The sequence below is a fragment of the Oncorhynchus tshawytscha genome, unplaced genomic scaffold (assembly GCF_018296145.1).
Source record: "Oncorhynchus tshawytscha isolate Ot180627B unplaced genomic scaffold, Otsh_v2.0 Un_contig_2745_pilon_pilon, whole genome shotgun sequence".
Taxonomy (NCBI): Eukaryota; Metazoa; Chordata; class Actinopteri; order Salmoniformes; family Salmonidae; genus Oncorhynchus; species Oncorhynchus tshawytscha.
The window spans coordinates 137,501-154,194 of NW_024609598.1; positions in this window are offsets into that span (position 1 = coordinate 137,501).

A 16,694-nucleotide genomic window follows, 5' to 3' on the forward strand; every position below is an offset into this window, starting at 1 on the left:
CACGTCAGTTAAAAAGGCTAGCTAGCTACTGCTAGCCAGGCTGCCAGCTAGCTACTGCTAGCAAGAGAAGGTCATCATATTACCAAAAGGTGTCCGCTGCTCCAAAAATACCACTCCACCAACGTGCACGCACGTAGGCCGACAGAGTGAAGATGGTAGCAAACACGAAGTGTACATTGTGATTAGAGTCAGAGCAGATCAGTGACCAGGAAGTAGTCTGGGTCTCTAATCCCTCTACCCTAGCAGTCAGGCAGGCAGGTGTCGACTGCCAGTCGTGCCCCTCTCCCCTTCCCCTAGCGCAGGGCATCCCTGGAACCCAGCAGCAGCAGATTATCATGACAAGTTCTGGCTAAATCACTCTGACTGCTATTGTGTTCTCCCTCAGCCTCATGGTGTTTTAATGCTGCTGGTCCTTTCCTGGCTGTGGAGACACACAATGAAAGCGCTCTGGCCAGAGAGTGTCATACCAGATAGCCCCACAAGATACTGTGGGACACACTGTGTGAGTTCGTGTCTGATACTGTGGGACACACTGTGTCTGATAGTGTGGGATACTGTGGGACACACTGTGGGATTTTGTGTCTGATACTGTGGGACACACTGTGTGTGTACGTGTCTGGCTTGTCCGCGCGTGTGTGTTCGTGTGTCTGCGTGCACGCGTTTCTCCCCCTCTCCTCACATTCATCTAATCCGTATTCCCTCTGTGACACCTACATTCGTGTACACTGGTTATGTGTCTCTCTGAAAATGAGAATGCACATGTCAGATGTATCATGCTTTTAGAGATCAGCCGGGGAGCCTATTTCTCACGTGAACCCTGCACCTCTTGGCTGTCAGGACCGTCCAAGCACAGAACCACAGATGTGTGTTGGAGTGGGCTGCCGTGACAGCGTGACACTAAAATGTATTTGTTTGGAGGGTGTAAAGACCCAGGGGAGGAGGAGGAGAGAGGGAGGGGGTAGATCAGATGAGACGAACTACTTTTGATACTGAGGTGATCATATGACACCCCCCACCCCCCAAATGGACCCCCTAAAATGACCCCCTAACCCCATCCTTATACCCAGAATGCAGCACCTGGCCCCAGTGAAACCTTTCATCTAGTTTACCTCTCTCTCCGTGGCGGGGAGTGGCGTGTTACCGTGGTAGCGGTCCGATCTGCTCTGCTCAGGTTACAGGGTCAGAGCATGTGGAGCGCTTCCTATTTTTCTCCCTCACCACTTTTGACAGGAGTCTATTTACTTCCCTCTACGGCCCTACGGCGCCACATTGAGACCCAACTTATTGGGGCGGAGAAGAGACCGTGTTAAAAAAGAGGGAGAGAGATGGAGAGGGAGATGGAGAGAGAGAGGGGGAGAGAGAACAGAGGGGTCTTGGATGCTTCCTCTCTCTGTCTCCTCTCTTAGATGTCTGTTAGTACTGTAGGAATCCAAAGTGCTTATGAAAAACACTGTCTCACTCCTGGAGCAATAACAGGAAAGGAGAGAGGGAGGAGGGAGAGAGGAGAGAGGAGAGAGGAGAGAGGGAGGAGGGAGTAGGGAGAGAGGAGAGAGGGAGGGAGGAGGGAGAAGAGAGGGAGGGAGGGAGGGAGGAGGGAGGAGGGAGGAGGGAGGAGGGAGGAGGGAGGGAGGAGGGAGGAGGGAGAGAGGGAGAGAGGGAGGGAGGAGGGGAGAGGAGGAGGAGGGAGGAGGGAGGGAGGAGGGAGTAGGGAGAGAGGAGAGAGGGAGGAGGGAGAGAGGAGAGAGGGAGAGAGGGAGGAGGGAGGGAGGAGGGAGAGAGGGAGGAGGGAGAGAGAGAGGAGAGAGGGAGGAGGGGTAGAGGAGGGAGTAGGGAGAGAGGAGAGAGGGAGGAGGGAGGAGGGAGAGAGGAGAGAGGGAGGAGAGATGGAGGAGGGAGGAGGGAGAGAGGAGAGAGGGAGGAGAGAAGGAGGGAGGAGGGAGAGAGGAGAGAGGGAGAGAGGAGAGAGGGAGGAGGGAGGAGGGAGAGAGGAGAGAGGGAGGAGGGAGGAGGGAGAGAGGAGAGAGGGAGGAGGGAGAGAGGAGAGAGGGAGAGAGGGAGAGAGGAGGGAGGGAGGATGGAGAGAGGAGGGAGGAGAGAGGAGGGAGAGAGGGAGAGAGGAGAGAGGGAGGAGGGAGAGAGGAGAGGGGAGGGGAAGTAGGGAAGGAGAGAAAGTGTGAGGGAGGGGGAAAAGAGGACTGCTGAATCAGCACTCCAGTATGGACTTTCAGTTCTCCTCCGTCTCTTCTGAAAAACAGCCGTCTGGATTGCCAGCCCCGGACAACAACACTCAGACCCAGCCCGACGAAATGAAGTTCCCACTCCTCAAATCTAATTCCTCTTTCTATTTTCTGGGTATTTTATGAAGAGCATAACATTTACCTTGTCATATAATATCTGCAGAGCTGTGCCTCTAAAGGAATCAGACCCCCCCCCCAAACCCCTACCGCCCCTCCATCCCCTTCACGCCCCCATTCCTCTGCACTAGCCTATAGCCTGTGCTTAGCTGCAGGATCCCCCAGAAGGGACCCATGAATGATGGATAAGGCCTGTATCTCCTCTCCACTACAGCCAGTAGACTCCGGCCACTAATCAACCATGCAGCCACACAGGACCAGAGCTATTCATTTCCACAGGACCAGAGATATTAATTTCCACAGGACCAGAGATATTCATTTCCACAGGACCAGAGCTGTTCATTTCCACAGGACCAGAGCTATTCATTTCCACAGGACCAGAGCTGTTAATTTCCACAGGACCAGAGCTATTCATTTCCACAGGACCAGAGCTATTAATTTCCACAGGACCAGAGCTATTCATTTCCACAGGACCAGAGCTATTCATTTCCACAGGACCAGAGTTATTCATTTTTACAGGACCAGAGCTATTCATTTCCACAGGACCAGAGCTATTCATCTCCACAGGACCAGAGCTATTCATTTCCACAGGACCAGAGCTATTCATTTCCACAGGACAAGAGCTATTCATTTCCACAGGACCAGGTCTATTCATTTCCACAGGACCAGAGCTATTCATTTCCGGGCTAAAACACCCAGATAGATAAAGCTTTGTGTTGTACAGTACAGTATCAGTATCTCAGTGAAGACACTGATTGAATTACAGGGCATCCCCAGTGACTAGGCGTTGGGTAATTACAGTGTAATTTAAGATGACATTATTATCGGGGTGTCTTTATTAGAATGTGGTTCCCTGTAACTTCACCTTGCCGGTTATACATCCTTATCATAAAGGGAAGTGATTAGGGGAAATAAAATGCCCTCCGTTGTCTTCTTTTGGAACAAGGATCGCTAACTTATTAATGCTTTCTGATATGCCAGCTGCCACAGTGATTCTATGGTGCTGTTATTTACATTGAAGAAGAGTTTAACCTAGGACCCATATGCCCATATTATATATGTTCATGTTCTATGTGTTTACAAGTTGTCCGTTCTGGTGAGTTTCTCTATCCACTGTTCGCTGTATTCATTCTTTTGGGAGGAAGACGAGGGAGCATTGTTATACGCTATTAGAAAAAAACAGTTCTATATATGGAACCCAAAAGGGTTCTACATGGAATCCAAAAGGGTTCTACCTGCAACCAAAAAAAGGTTCTTCAAAGGGTTCTCCTATGGGGACAGCTGAAGAACCCTTTGAGGTTCTATACCACCTTTTTTGTCTAAGAGTGTAAAATTAGCAGTTACCCATCCATCCATGAATTCTGTTCTCCGTATGCTATTATTAGGTGTTGCCCACCTCCCCTCCCACAGAGTCCTGCTGGAGTTGGAGAGGATAGAGGGAAGAAAAGAAAAGAGGAGGGATGGATGGATGTGGTGGCTCAGGGCCAGGGGAGGAGAGGCCTGCCAGAGAGGAGAAGAGCGGCACGAACACACACACCTCCCACCAGGAAACATCATGACTATAAACAGTGGCCGAGCCAGGAGGTCAAAGTTGAGTTGAAACAAGATTATTAACCCTGACCATGACAATCAGAAATACACAGACACACACACGCAGGAACACACACATTCGCACACACACACATACACACACACACACAGGGACACACGAACACACTGCAAAACAAACTGTGGAATTTCTACCGGAACTATAAACATTAATTATGTCCTGAAGTGTTTACTGGCCACATGATCTGATTGGCTGTCACTAGGTTCTAATTGATACAGGCTCTAACTGGTGCCCAGGTCTGTTGGTCAGGGCCACACACATAATATACATTATCACTGCAATTAATGGTCATATAGAATGATCCTACAGTGGAGAGAGGGAAAGAGGGAGACTGAGGGAATGTGGCTCGTTCCACGAAAATAGTGCTTTTTGCGTCCTTTTAATATTTTGAGTAGAAATTGTGCACCAATATAGAATTTTAAAAGCCTGTAATATTAAATTAAGTGCCTTTTAATATAAACTAAATGGAGAATTGAATCAATTCTTTAAGCTTAAAGCTTTTATGACAGAATGATAAAATGAGGTAAAAACCCCAAAAAAGTTGACTTCTCAAAAGGCACCAAATTGGTGGAAGGACCAGTATAGGAGCAAGGGAAAGAGAGAAACGAGAAAAGGACAGGAGAACCGAGTGAGAGAGGGTGAGGGAAGAAAGAGGCCAAGCAATAGAGAGGGAGAACTGATCACCCGGGTTATGTCAATAACTCTCTTGCCCCAGGGTTGTGTAAATTGATCTTTTACAGTTTCTCCTGGTGACAGCGCCTGTAGCAGCCCAAATAAATCACTGTACCTGTACCTCTGCTCATTGATTGGTGGGACCTGTGGCAATGAGACCGTCCCCGGCTGTGGAGAGAGGAGCCGCTGGGATAAAGAGTTAGCACGGCCAGGGTCAGCTATGGATCTACCTGCCCAGCAGAGGAGAAGGACCGCTGGGATAAAGAGTTAGCATGGCCAGGGTCAGCTATGGATCTACCTGCCCTAAACCTGAGGGGCTAAACCCAGCTCGCCTCAATACAACACTGAGCTGCAGAATTCTGATCTGAGCAGCACAGACCAACACAGATAGAAAATGAGCCGAATGGCCCAGTCAAACTCAGCCTTGGCGAGCCAGCCCCAGGCCAAGGTAGCACAGTATGTCTCAACCCAGCTCAGCCCTGCAATAGAGAGCGACTGAGACATAATGTCCTCCTGTACAGTAAGTTTAAGGTGTAATGTATAAATACACCTGAAACAGTGGTGGGTTCTCCTATCCTATCATGCTGAAATTACAGCCCCATTGTTGTGTAACGCCAACGAAGCAATTACCCAACACACTGATTATCTGTGTAGTACTTGACAATTAATCAGCACTTCACTCTGCTACCTACTGTAATTCAGAGGTGTTTTACAGTACAGTAGCCTACTGTTACAGGGTGACTAATACACAGAAACACACACACACACACTCTCTTTCCTCTCTCTCTCTCGCTCTGTCTCTCTCTCTCCCCCACTCTCTCTCTCCCGGTCTGTGGCTGTCTTCAGAGAGGGTAGGGGATCCACAGTGTGTATCAACATGTGTGGGTGGGTGGCTGGTAGACTCTGGCATGTTCTGACTACAGAGATCCGGAGTTTGTCATCGTTCTAAAGGGGAGCTGTGGAGATGTGTACTGGCTTTGTTGTTCTCTGCTCTCTCTCTCTCTCTCTCTCTCTCTCTCTCTCTCTCTCTCTCTCTCTCTCTCTCTCTCTCTCTCTCTCTCTCTCTCTCTCTCTCACTCACTCACTCACTCACTCACTCTCACACACTCACTCAGTTTTGCAGCGGGTACCAATAGAGTGCATCTTTGAAACTCTGAATGAACCGCTCAGTGTGTGAGAGCCACAGGCGTCAACACTTTAAAAAAATATTTTGGGGGGCGGGACACTGATAATGGTGCCAGCTTCTCCCAACCAGGATAAGAAATGGGTGAGATGCCTGGCTCTCTGCCTCCGCTCTCCCCAGGGCTGTTTGTGTGCTGTGTGCATGTATGCGTGCGTGTGTGTGTGTTTGTTATTTATATAGTTTGCCAGTACATCTGCATATGGTTGAAACTGTGCCATCCATTGTGTTTAACAGTCTTACCATGTGTGTGTTCCCAGCTCCCAGGTGAGTGGCTTTCTGTTCTGACCATTGATCGCTCAGGAGGAGGGCTTGAACAATCCCATTATCTGGTTTGATCCGGTTTAACCTCTCCACATCCCCATGTCCCCACCTGTGAAACCTCTAATGTGTGTATGCACGTGTCCTTGTGTGTGTGCATTTGTACGTGCCCACCAGATCTGTGTATGTGCAGTGCAGTCCATGTCAGTGTGAGGACCAGGCAGGAGAAGCATTACCTCATAGCTGTCCTGCTGTGGGGGCCTCTGGCCCCTGGACTAAGGAGAGGGGGTCTGTACGTGGGAACTGATGGGGGAACAAAGGCCAAGCCCACCCCTGCCCACCCCAGACCAACCTCACCCTGCCCAGGCCTCCCAACCATACAGCCTCACAACAAAAGGGGGGTCGTAGGCTCTTAATTCCCAGGCAACGATATAAATTGTGCCACAGCTTCAGGAACAAGGCAGGAATGAATGGGGGTGAAAACAGAATGGGAGAAAAATGTTCAAAAGTCATAAAAGGGGTGATGGCATACAGAGACCGGGTGAGGCCGGGTGAGGCAGGGGCCTTTTGTATGGTGGTGGGGGAGAAGGGGGAGGCAGGGAGGGGAGGTGGGGGAAGAACGACAAAGACCAGGTCAGCCGCAGTCACAGGGGTCAAATAGCCCCCCTCCCTTGAGAGGGAACACTTTTCTAGGCCCTGACAGAAACTCTCCTACGGTCAGTAGATCAGGGAGGACAGAAACTCTCCTAAGGTCAGTAGATCAGGGAGGACAGAAACTCTCCTACGGTCAGTAGATCAGGGAGGACAGAAACTCTCCTACGGTCAGTAGATCAGGGAGGACAGAAACTCTCCTAAGGTCAGTAGATCAGGGAGGACAGAAACTCTCCTAAGGTCAGTAGATCAGGGAGGACAGAAACACACACACATCATTCATCTCATCCCAGATCTAAAACACCCACACTTTGGGAATTCCTGCTATCTGTGTGTCTGTCTGTCTGTGGTGTAGCTCAGTGTACCTCAGTATGCTTGTCTCTCTGAGAGCAGTCCCAGCAGCATCACTAACCCTACCCCACTAGCCCGTGCTCAGGAGAGTGTCAGTGCACTGAGCAGAGTGCAGGATAATTGGAGGGCCATTTTATCTATCTAGTGTCTGTGCCACTCCAGCGCCCGGGTCACAGGCAGGGGAGCCCCAGTAAAAACACTAGCTCAACAGTTACCAATCATTTCTATCCTAGCAGAAGAAAAGGCCCAGTGGGGCCAGCGCCCTGTGAGGGCCCCTTAAGGGCCACGTCCTGCACAGCTATAAAGACACCGCAGGTCTGACCAGAGGGTCAGGGGCCACGCTCAGGAACAATTAGAAATGCTTTACTCACTCTCTCCTGTCTCTTTCTCTATCTTTGTGTCTCTGTCTCCCTCTTTCTCTCTCTCTCTTAATTTTCCCCCTATTCTCTCTCTCATTCTTACTCACTGTGTCATTCAATTTCCCAATCTTTCTCTCTTTCTCCCTCTCTCTCTCTCCTCTGTAGATTGATGCTCCACAGTCTAAGATGTCCCCAGTCATGCAGAACGGTATACATTTACTTTTCATTTTCAAACAGGTTGAACAAAATGGTTCATGATCACAAAGCAAAGAGGGCCCTCATAGATGTGCTTACTTTTGAAACGCGTTCAATTGAAAGTGAATTTTTAGTTCATTTTCAACTGTCAATTGAAACAGTTGTTTCAATTGAATGTTGTATTATTATAACGACTAATACTTAAGAACTACTCTTTTCAGATCCATTTCTACTGGACTGGGGTTCGCTTCTTTTTCCTTCTTTGTTTTAGATGTTCTTTTTTGTTGTTTTCTACGTCCCTGTTTCCCCCTCCGTCTTCCTCAGCGTGTACTGTAGCTGTATGTTCTCCGGAATGCAATTAGGCCACCTAAATGAAGTGGTAATGGAGAACCTGGGCTACAAACTGGGGTTGCCCAGGCAACGCCCGCTCACAACTCTGCCTGCAGTAGTTTTGTCACTTTATCTGCAAAATGCACAATTGAGCCTTAAACCAGGTGGGGGGGGAGGAGGGGGGGGCAGCTGCGCGCTAGGCGCTTCTCAGTGTTGTGTTTTAATACAGCCGGCCTTCAAATAGTATTCCGTTAACCCTGTAATACCATATGACAGGTGTGTGTGGGTGAACGGGAGACAGAGGAAAGAGAAGATTTTTTTAGAAAGACCTTCATAAAATGACCCATTTCACGTTTGGCTTTGATTGGAAATAACCGCCCAGTATGTTGAAGTATGAGTGACAAGGAAGGAGTAGGATTTTGGAAGAGGACCCTCCCTGCTGTACTCGGTGGAGAGGTGGCGGACAACAAACTGTCGGAACGCTCTCTTATGCAGAACCACATGTAGCTGCATCTGATTTCGACGTTCGAGCGTGGATGGAACTGGAATAAGTGGAATACGTATTAAACATAGCCCGTTGTTGAATCAAACCTTATCAATAAGCTGCTTTTCCTGGGCCAATACAATGCTATTTCAGATTGCTTGGCATGTAGTGACATGAAAGAAATAGTATTTGAGAGTTTATTAGGTTATCATGCTGGCTTGTTCTAACAGGTTCTGTATGTTCAGAGGCTCTGGCAGTGTCCAGTAGTTGAGCTATGTGTGTCTAACTCAGCCTTTCTGGGAAAGCATTGATCAATGGGAGATCTGACTGAGGATTTGAGTTACACACACACACACACACACACACACACACACACACACACACACACACACACACACACACACAGGAATGCATAGTGAACAGGACACACAGGTAGTGTGTGAACTTCTGATTGTAGCTTTGCCAATATATTATGGGATGAAAAAGGAGGTGAGGGTACGGCCGTATGGCACACGTGTCCTAAAAGCCTCCCTTCACTCACAGATGAAGGAAGGAACACCCCTTCTCCTTCTCCAGAATGCCCTTTAGACTATGGGTGCGTAAGCAAAAATATCTCTGATGGAATCCACATGTTGGAAAGAGACTGTTCTCTCTCTTTTCTTTTGTAATGTGTACTATGAATAAATAGCTTGGGCTGAAGGGTATCATATTTGTAGAATAACACTGACATGGCACCAGTTTGAAAGGCTGGATGCTGGATGTTGATACTGTGTGGCGTTCTAGAAGGAATGAATAAGGCTGAGGGAAAACCTAACGCTCATTTCTTAGTGTTCCTTCAGATGTCTTCTAACAGATTGCTGTCCGTGTTGAGGGGGATGTGGGGTGGAAATAGCGATGTGTAACATTTAACACTTGTCTGTCTGTGGCATTCTACTCACATTGATAAAAGAGAGAAATAACAACACCTGTTAATGGGTTGTGTGTTAGCGTGTGATGTTTGCAGGTCAATTCCATCTCAATTCAGGAATCAGTTCAGGAATCAATTCGGGAATCAATTCAGGAATCTCAGGATATTCATTTTAATTCCATTCCGAAATGAAGGTTACCTTTTATTTTCAGTTATGATTTTCCATTTCTTGAATTTGGATTTAAATATACTGCCTTTTTCAAATCAACATGGACTTGGAACCCAATCCTGGTGCGCACCGTTCTGTTTGATTGACTCCACTGCAGCAGGTGGCTGTGTATTTGCCTGAGCAGAGACTGATGGAGGGGAGGAGGGGGGAGTGAGTGGCACAGCAGCCAGGAAGTGTGGCCAAGGTGTGTTGTCGGAGTTCACCCCGCACGGAGAGGAGGAGAGGGTTCTGCTGGATGGAACATCAAACCGCTTCATCACCATGGCAGCAGCCAACCACGGCAGCCAACGCCAAGTGGCTTGGCACAGCAATCCCACAATCCTTCACAGCAGAACCCAGCAGACTGCAGTGCATTCCTCCAGTGGTGGAAGTGGGGAATTTTGTCTACACACGGTGGGTTCTGATTGGTGTGACGGAGCGAATGGAATGCTTCACTTCAAAGGAGGATGAAACCCACCTAGGTTTCAGGCTGGCCGCCCCATACGTGTTGAAATCACTAATAAGGGCTAGCATTAGAAATATGGCATTTGGTCCACTATCTCTTCAAGTAAACCCCATAATTGATTTGAATCCTTCTCCAGTTTGGCCTGAAAGGGAACCTGTGTTGATTGAGTATTTTGTTCATGAATATTTATATTGTGAGAGGCCTGGAGGTATTTTCGATTGACCAATTGCAGGTTATTAGCATGAGATGTGGTTGTTCCAACATCCTCAGACCGTGTTGTTTACTCTACTTTAATATTGTTCTTTGAATACTGACACAAAATTAACATGTAGGAGATGATCTGCGAAGCAAAAACCTTCTGACCCTCTATTAGATTGACATTTGCATTCTGCTTTTTATCACTTTATCCTTAGTTTGACTTCGTAGGCTATTGGCTGCAGCAAGATTTCACAGCATCGGTCAGTTCTATGCAGATCGTGAATGATTGTTTGATGAAACAAACTAAAAGTGGGATGAAAGTGAGCCGACATGAGTGTGTAGAGGAGCACATCTCAGCCCCCTCATGGAGGGGTGTGTGTAGAGGAGCACATCTCAGCCCCCTCATGGAGGGGTGTGTAGAGGAGCACATCTCAGCCCCCTCATGGAGGGGTGTGTAGAGGAGCACATCTCAGCCCCCTCATGGAGGGGTGTGTAGAGGAGCACATCTCAGCCCCCTCATGGAGGGTTGTGTGTAGAGGAGCACATCTCAGCCCCCTCATGGAGGGGTGTGTGTAGAGGAGCACATCTCAGCCCCCTCATGGAGGGTTGTGTGTAGAGGAGCACATCTCAGCCCCCTCATGGAGGGGTGTGTAGAGGAGCACATCTCAGCCCCCTCATGGAGGGGTGTGTAGAGGAGCACATCTCAGCCCCCTCATGGAGGGGTGTGTGTAGGAGCCGAAAGGTCTTGGAGGTGTCGTCATGTGTGTCTGTTAAAACGGTACGGAGGTGCTGCAGCTGGCCGTTCCACAGGACCCTTTTTACCAGCCATTTACGGGACAGTTTATTAGACACTAAGAGTAACAGAACACATTTATAGTCTAATGTTATCCATTATGAGTGTTGAACTGGGCCAGCCTCACACTCTACACACACACCGGGGTCACTACACACTCTACACACACACACTGTGGTCACTACACACTCTACACACACACTGTGGTCACTACACACTCTACACACACACCGGGGTCACTACACACTCTACACACACACTGTGGTCACTACACACTCTACACACACACTGGGTCACTACACACTCTACACACACACCGGGGTCACTACACACTCTACACACACACTGTGGTCACTACACACACACACACTCTACACACACACTGTGGTCACTACACACTGTCTACACACTCTACACACACACTGTGGTCACTACACACTCTACACACACACACACTGTGGTCACTACACACTCTACACACACACACACTGAGGTCACTACACACTCTACACACACTGAGGTCACTACACACTCTACACACACTGGGTTACTACACACTCTACACACACACCGGGGTCACTACACACTCTACACACACACCGGGGTCACTACACACACTACACACTCTACACACACACCGGGGTCACTACACACTCTACACACACTGGGGTCACTACACACTCTATACACACACTGGGGTCACTACACACTCTACACACACACTGTGGTCACTACATACTCTACACACACACACTGAGGTCACTACACACTCTACACACACACTGGGGTCACTACACACTCTACACACACACTGTGGTCACTACACACTCTACACACACTGGGGTCACTACACACTCTATACACACACTGGGGTCACTACACACTCTACACACACACTGTGGTCACTACACACTCTACACACACTGGGGTCACTACACACTCTATACACACACTGGGTTACTACACACTCTACACACACACTGGGGTCACTACACACTCTACACACACACTGTGGTCACTACACACTCTACACACACTGTGGTCACTACACACTCTACACACACTGTGGTCACTACACACTCTACACACACTGTGGTCACTACACACTCTACACACACACACTGTGGACACTATACACTCTACCCACACACTGTGGTCACTACACACTCTACCCACACACTGTGGTCACTACATACTCTACACACACACACTGTGGTCACTACATACTCTACACACACACTGTGGTCACTACATACTCTACACACACACTGTGGTCACTACATACTCTACACAAACACTGTGGTCACTAGAGCTGCTGCTGGCCACTGTTTGTATTAGTTCAGCACCTAACACTGTAACAGATTACAACTGTAGTCATCTCTGACTCTCTGAGTTGGCCAGACAGTACTATGGCAATGTAAGACGAGCTCTTCTAATGGTGACTTATTAAGTCCCCGGGCTGACTCCCCCTCACACACATGTACATTGTGTAGTTGGAGGCTGTGGGAAACAACACTAGGCTGTGGGGTGATGTACTGTACCTGTGGGGGTGTCATCGTCTTCAGTCTCCATCAGGCTTTGTAGCTTTGTCTTAGTCATAGAGGCAGCTTGGGGAACACAGTCGATCATCACCTTGCTTACACATCATACACATTGGTATGTATTCACTCCATGTATGCATACATACAGTACACTCAGTTTGCCACACAACGGTAACTATTTTCACACACATTCACATGCAAGAGATGTGCCAATCAGGTTCTCTCTCTCTCTCTCTCTCTCTCTCTCTCTCTCTCTCTCTCTCTCTCTCTCTCTCTCTCTCTCTCTCTCTCTCTATTTCTTCTCATCTGTTCCCCACACCTCTTCTCTCACACCCTTGGCCACAGAGACTCTCTCTCTCTCTCTCTCTCTCTCTCTCTCTCTCTCTCTCTCTCTCTCTCTCTCTCTCTCTCTCTCTCTCTCTCTCTCTTCTCCCTCTCTCTATTTCTTCTCATCTGTTCCCCACACCTCTTCTCTCACACCCTTGGCCACAGAGACACACAGTCGACATTTAACATTGATACAGCCTCTCTGAGGAAGAGTACAGTACAGAGCAGAAATCTCAGTTTTAGCCTGCCATACAATCTCAGCCTCAACCTGCCATACAATCTCAGTTTTAACCTGCCATACAATCTCAGTTTTAACCTGCCATACAATCTCAGCCTCAACCTGCCATACAATCTCAGCCTCAACCTGCCATACAATCTCAGTTTACCCTGCCATACAATCTCAGTTTTACCCTGCCATACAATCTCAGCCTCAACCTGCCATACAATCTCAGTTTTAACCTGCCATACAATCTCAGTTTTAACCTGCCATACAATCTCAGTTTCAACCTGCCATACAATCTCAGTTTACCCTGCCATACAATCTCAGTTTTACCCTGCCATACAATCTCAGTTTTAACCTGCCATACAATCTCAGTTTACCCTGCCATACAATCTCAGCCTCAACCTGCCATACAATCTCAGCCTCAACCTGCCATACAATCTCAGCCTCAACCTGCCATACAATCTCAGCCTCAACCTGCCATACAATCTCAGCCTCAACCTGCCATACAATCTCAGTTTTAACCTGCCATACAATCTCAGTTTTTGTCACGAATCCCGTTTCCTGAGTCTGTTTTTTGCCTGTGTTCTGTCCTGGAGTGTTTTTTCCGGCGTCCTGGAACGCACCCTGTCTGGTTGCCGGGCAATGTAGCCAGTTGGGAGTTCTGATTACCCGCACCTGTATCCCATCAGCTATCTGCACACCTGGTCCTGATCATCATCTCTCCTCTTCATAAGCCCGGACCTGACATCCATTCCCTGCCGGATCGTTAGCCATGAACAGTATGTTGTGCCATAGTATCAGCCTCAAGTTGGATAGAATTTGTTTTGTTGTTTTTTACGTATTGCTTGCCTTAAACTTACCTCCGTTTATTCTGTCTTCAGTTACTCACCCGGATCATTTACCCCATTCCCGCCTGGTCGTCGGAGGATTCCGCTTCCCCATTGGATCCACCTATTTACTCCTATCAACTTTCCACCGCTGCCCGCTTCGCCACCTGGATATATCTACCCATTCACATTCACTTGAAAATAAATACTCACCTTCTTCCTACTCTCCTTGTCCTGGTCTGCTTCTGGGTTTGATTTTGAAGAAACGTGACAGTTTTAACCTGCCATACAATCTCAGCCTCAACCTGCCATACAATCTCAGTTTGAACCTGCCATACAATCTCAGTTTTAACCTGCCATACAATCTCAGCCTCAACCTGCCATACAATCTCAGTTTTAACCTGCCATACAATCTCAGTTTTAACCTGCCATACAATCTCAGTTTTAACCTGCCATACAATCTCAGTTTTAACCTGCCATACAATCTCAGTTTTAACCTGCCATACAATCTCAGTTTTAACCTGCCATACAATCTCAGTTTTAACCTGCCATACAATCTCAGTTTCAACCTGCCATACAATCTCCGTTTCAACCTGCCATACAATCTCAGTTTTAACCTGCCATACAATCTCAGCCTCAACCTGCCATACAATCTCAGCCTCAACCTGCCATAAAATCTCAGCCTCAACCTGCCATACAATCTCAGTTTTAACCTGCCATACAATCTCAGCCTCAACCTGCCATACAATCTCAGCCTCAACCTGCCATACAATCTCAGTTTTAACCTGCCATACAATCTCAGCCTCAACCTGCCATACAATCTCAGTTTTAACCTGCCATACAATCTCAGTTTTAACCTGCCATACAATCTCAGTTTTAACCTGCCATACAATCTCAGTTTTAACCTGCCATACAATCTCAGTTTCAACCTGCCATACAATCTCCGTTTCAACCTGCCATACAATCTCAGTTTTAACCTGCCATACAATCTCAGCCTCAACCTGCCATACAATCTCAGCCTCAACCTGCCATAAAATCTCAGCCTCAACCTGCCATACAATCTCAGTTTTAACCTGCCATACAATCTCAGCCTCAACCTGCCATACAATCTCAGCCTCAACCTGCCATACAATCTCAGTTTTAACCTGCCATACAATCTCAGCCTCAACCTGCCATACAATCTCAGTTTTAACCTGCCATACAATCTCAGTTTTAACCTGCCATACAATCTCAGTTTTAACCTGCCATACAATCTCAGCCTTAACCTGCCATACAATCTCAGTTTTAACCTGCCATACAATCTCAGTTTTAACCTGCCATACAATCTCAGTTTCAACCTGCCATACAATCTCAGTTTTAACCTGCCATACAATCTCAGTTTCAACCTGCCATACAATCTCAGTTTTAACCTGCCATACAATCTCAGTTTTAACCTGCCATACAATCTCAGTTTACCCTGCCATACAATCTCAGTTTTAACCTGCCATACAATCTCAGTTTTAACCTGCCATACAATCTCAGTTTACCCTGCCATACAATCTCAGTTTTAACCTGCCATACAATCTCAGTTTTAACCTGCCATACAATCTCAGCCTTAACCTGCCATACAATCTCAGTTTACCCTGCCATACAATCTCAGCCTTAACCTGCCATACAATCTCAGCCTCAACCTGCCATACAATCTCAGTTTTAACCTGCCATACAATCTCAGTTTTCAACCTGCCATACAATCTCAGTTTTAACCTGCCATACAATCTCAGTTTTAACCTGCCATACAATCTCAGTTTAACCTGCCATACAATCTCAGTTTTAACCTGCCATACAATCTCAGTTTTAACCTGCCATACAATCTCAGTTTTAACCTGCCATACAATCTCAGTTTTAACCTGCCATACAATCTCAGTTTTAACCTGCCATACAATCTCAGTTTTAACCTGCCATAGAATCTCAGTTTTAACCTGCCATACAATCTCAGTTTTAACCTGCCATACAATCTCAGTTTAACCAGCCATACAATCTCAGTTTAACCGGCCATACAATCTGTTTCAACATGCCATACAATCTCAGCCTTAACTTGCCCTATAATCTCAATTTTAACCTGCTATACAATCTCCTCTTTTATTAGGAAAAATGCATAATTAATTATACCTCAGTCATTTCTATCCTGCCATCCGATACTGTTACTTTGACACTCAACAATACTGTCAACATCTTCATACACAGGAGACCAGGGGGGTTTGCTGTGAAAGAGGGAGAGCAGGAGGTAGGAGTGGGGGAATAAGACGATGAAGCTCTCTCCACTTTGGCCAAGGGCTGCTAAATAATGAATGGCTGGTTGAAGCGTTGGCAGTTTGAAATGTAAATGTGACGGATGGAGGTGTGTGTGACGCTGTCACTGGTGGCCAGCACAGAGAGAGAGAGAGATGTGACTAGAATGGAAATGTGTCCTCCTCTCTCTCCCAGATGGATGTAGAGATGGACAGAGAGAGAGAGAGAGAAAGGGAGAGAGGGAGGGAGGAGAGAGAGGGGGGAGAGAGGAGACCATTATCTCAGCTTTGACCTGAGAGGCTTTCAAGTGCATGAAGGGGAGAGAGGAAGGGTGAGAGAGAGAAATAGAGAGAGTAAGAGATAGCCTTGTCTGACTGTTCCTAAGAGAGAGAAGAAACAGAATGTGATACCTGCTAGATAGAGAGAGAGCGAGAGACAGGGAGAGAGAGTAAGAGATAGCCTTGTCTGACTGTTCCTAAGAGAGAGAAGA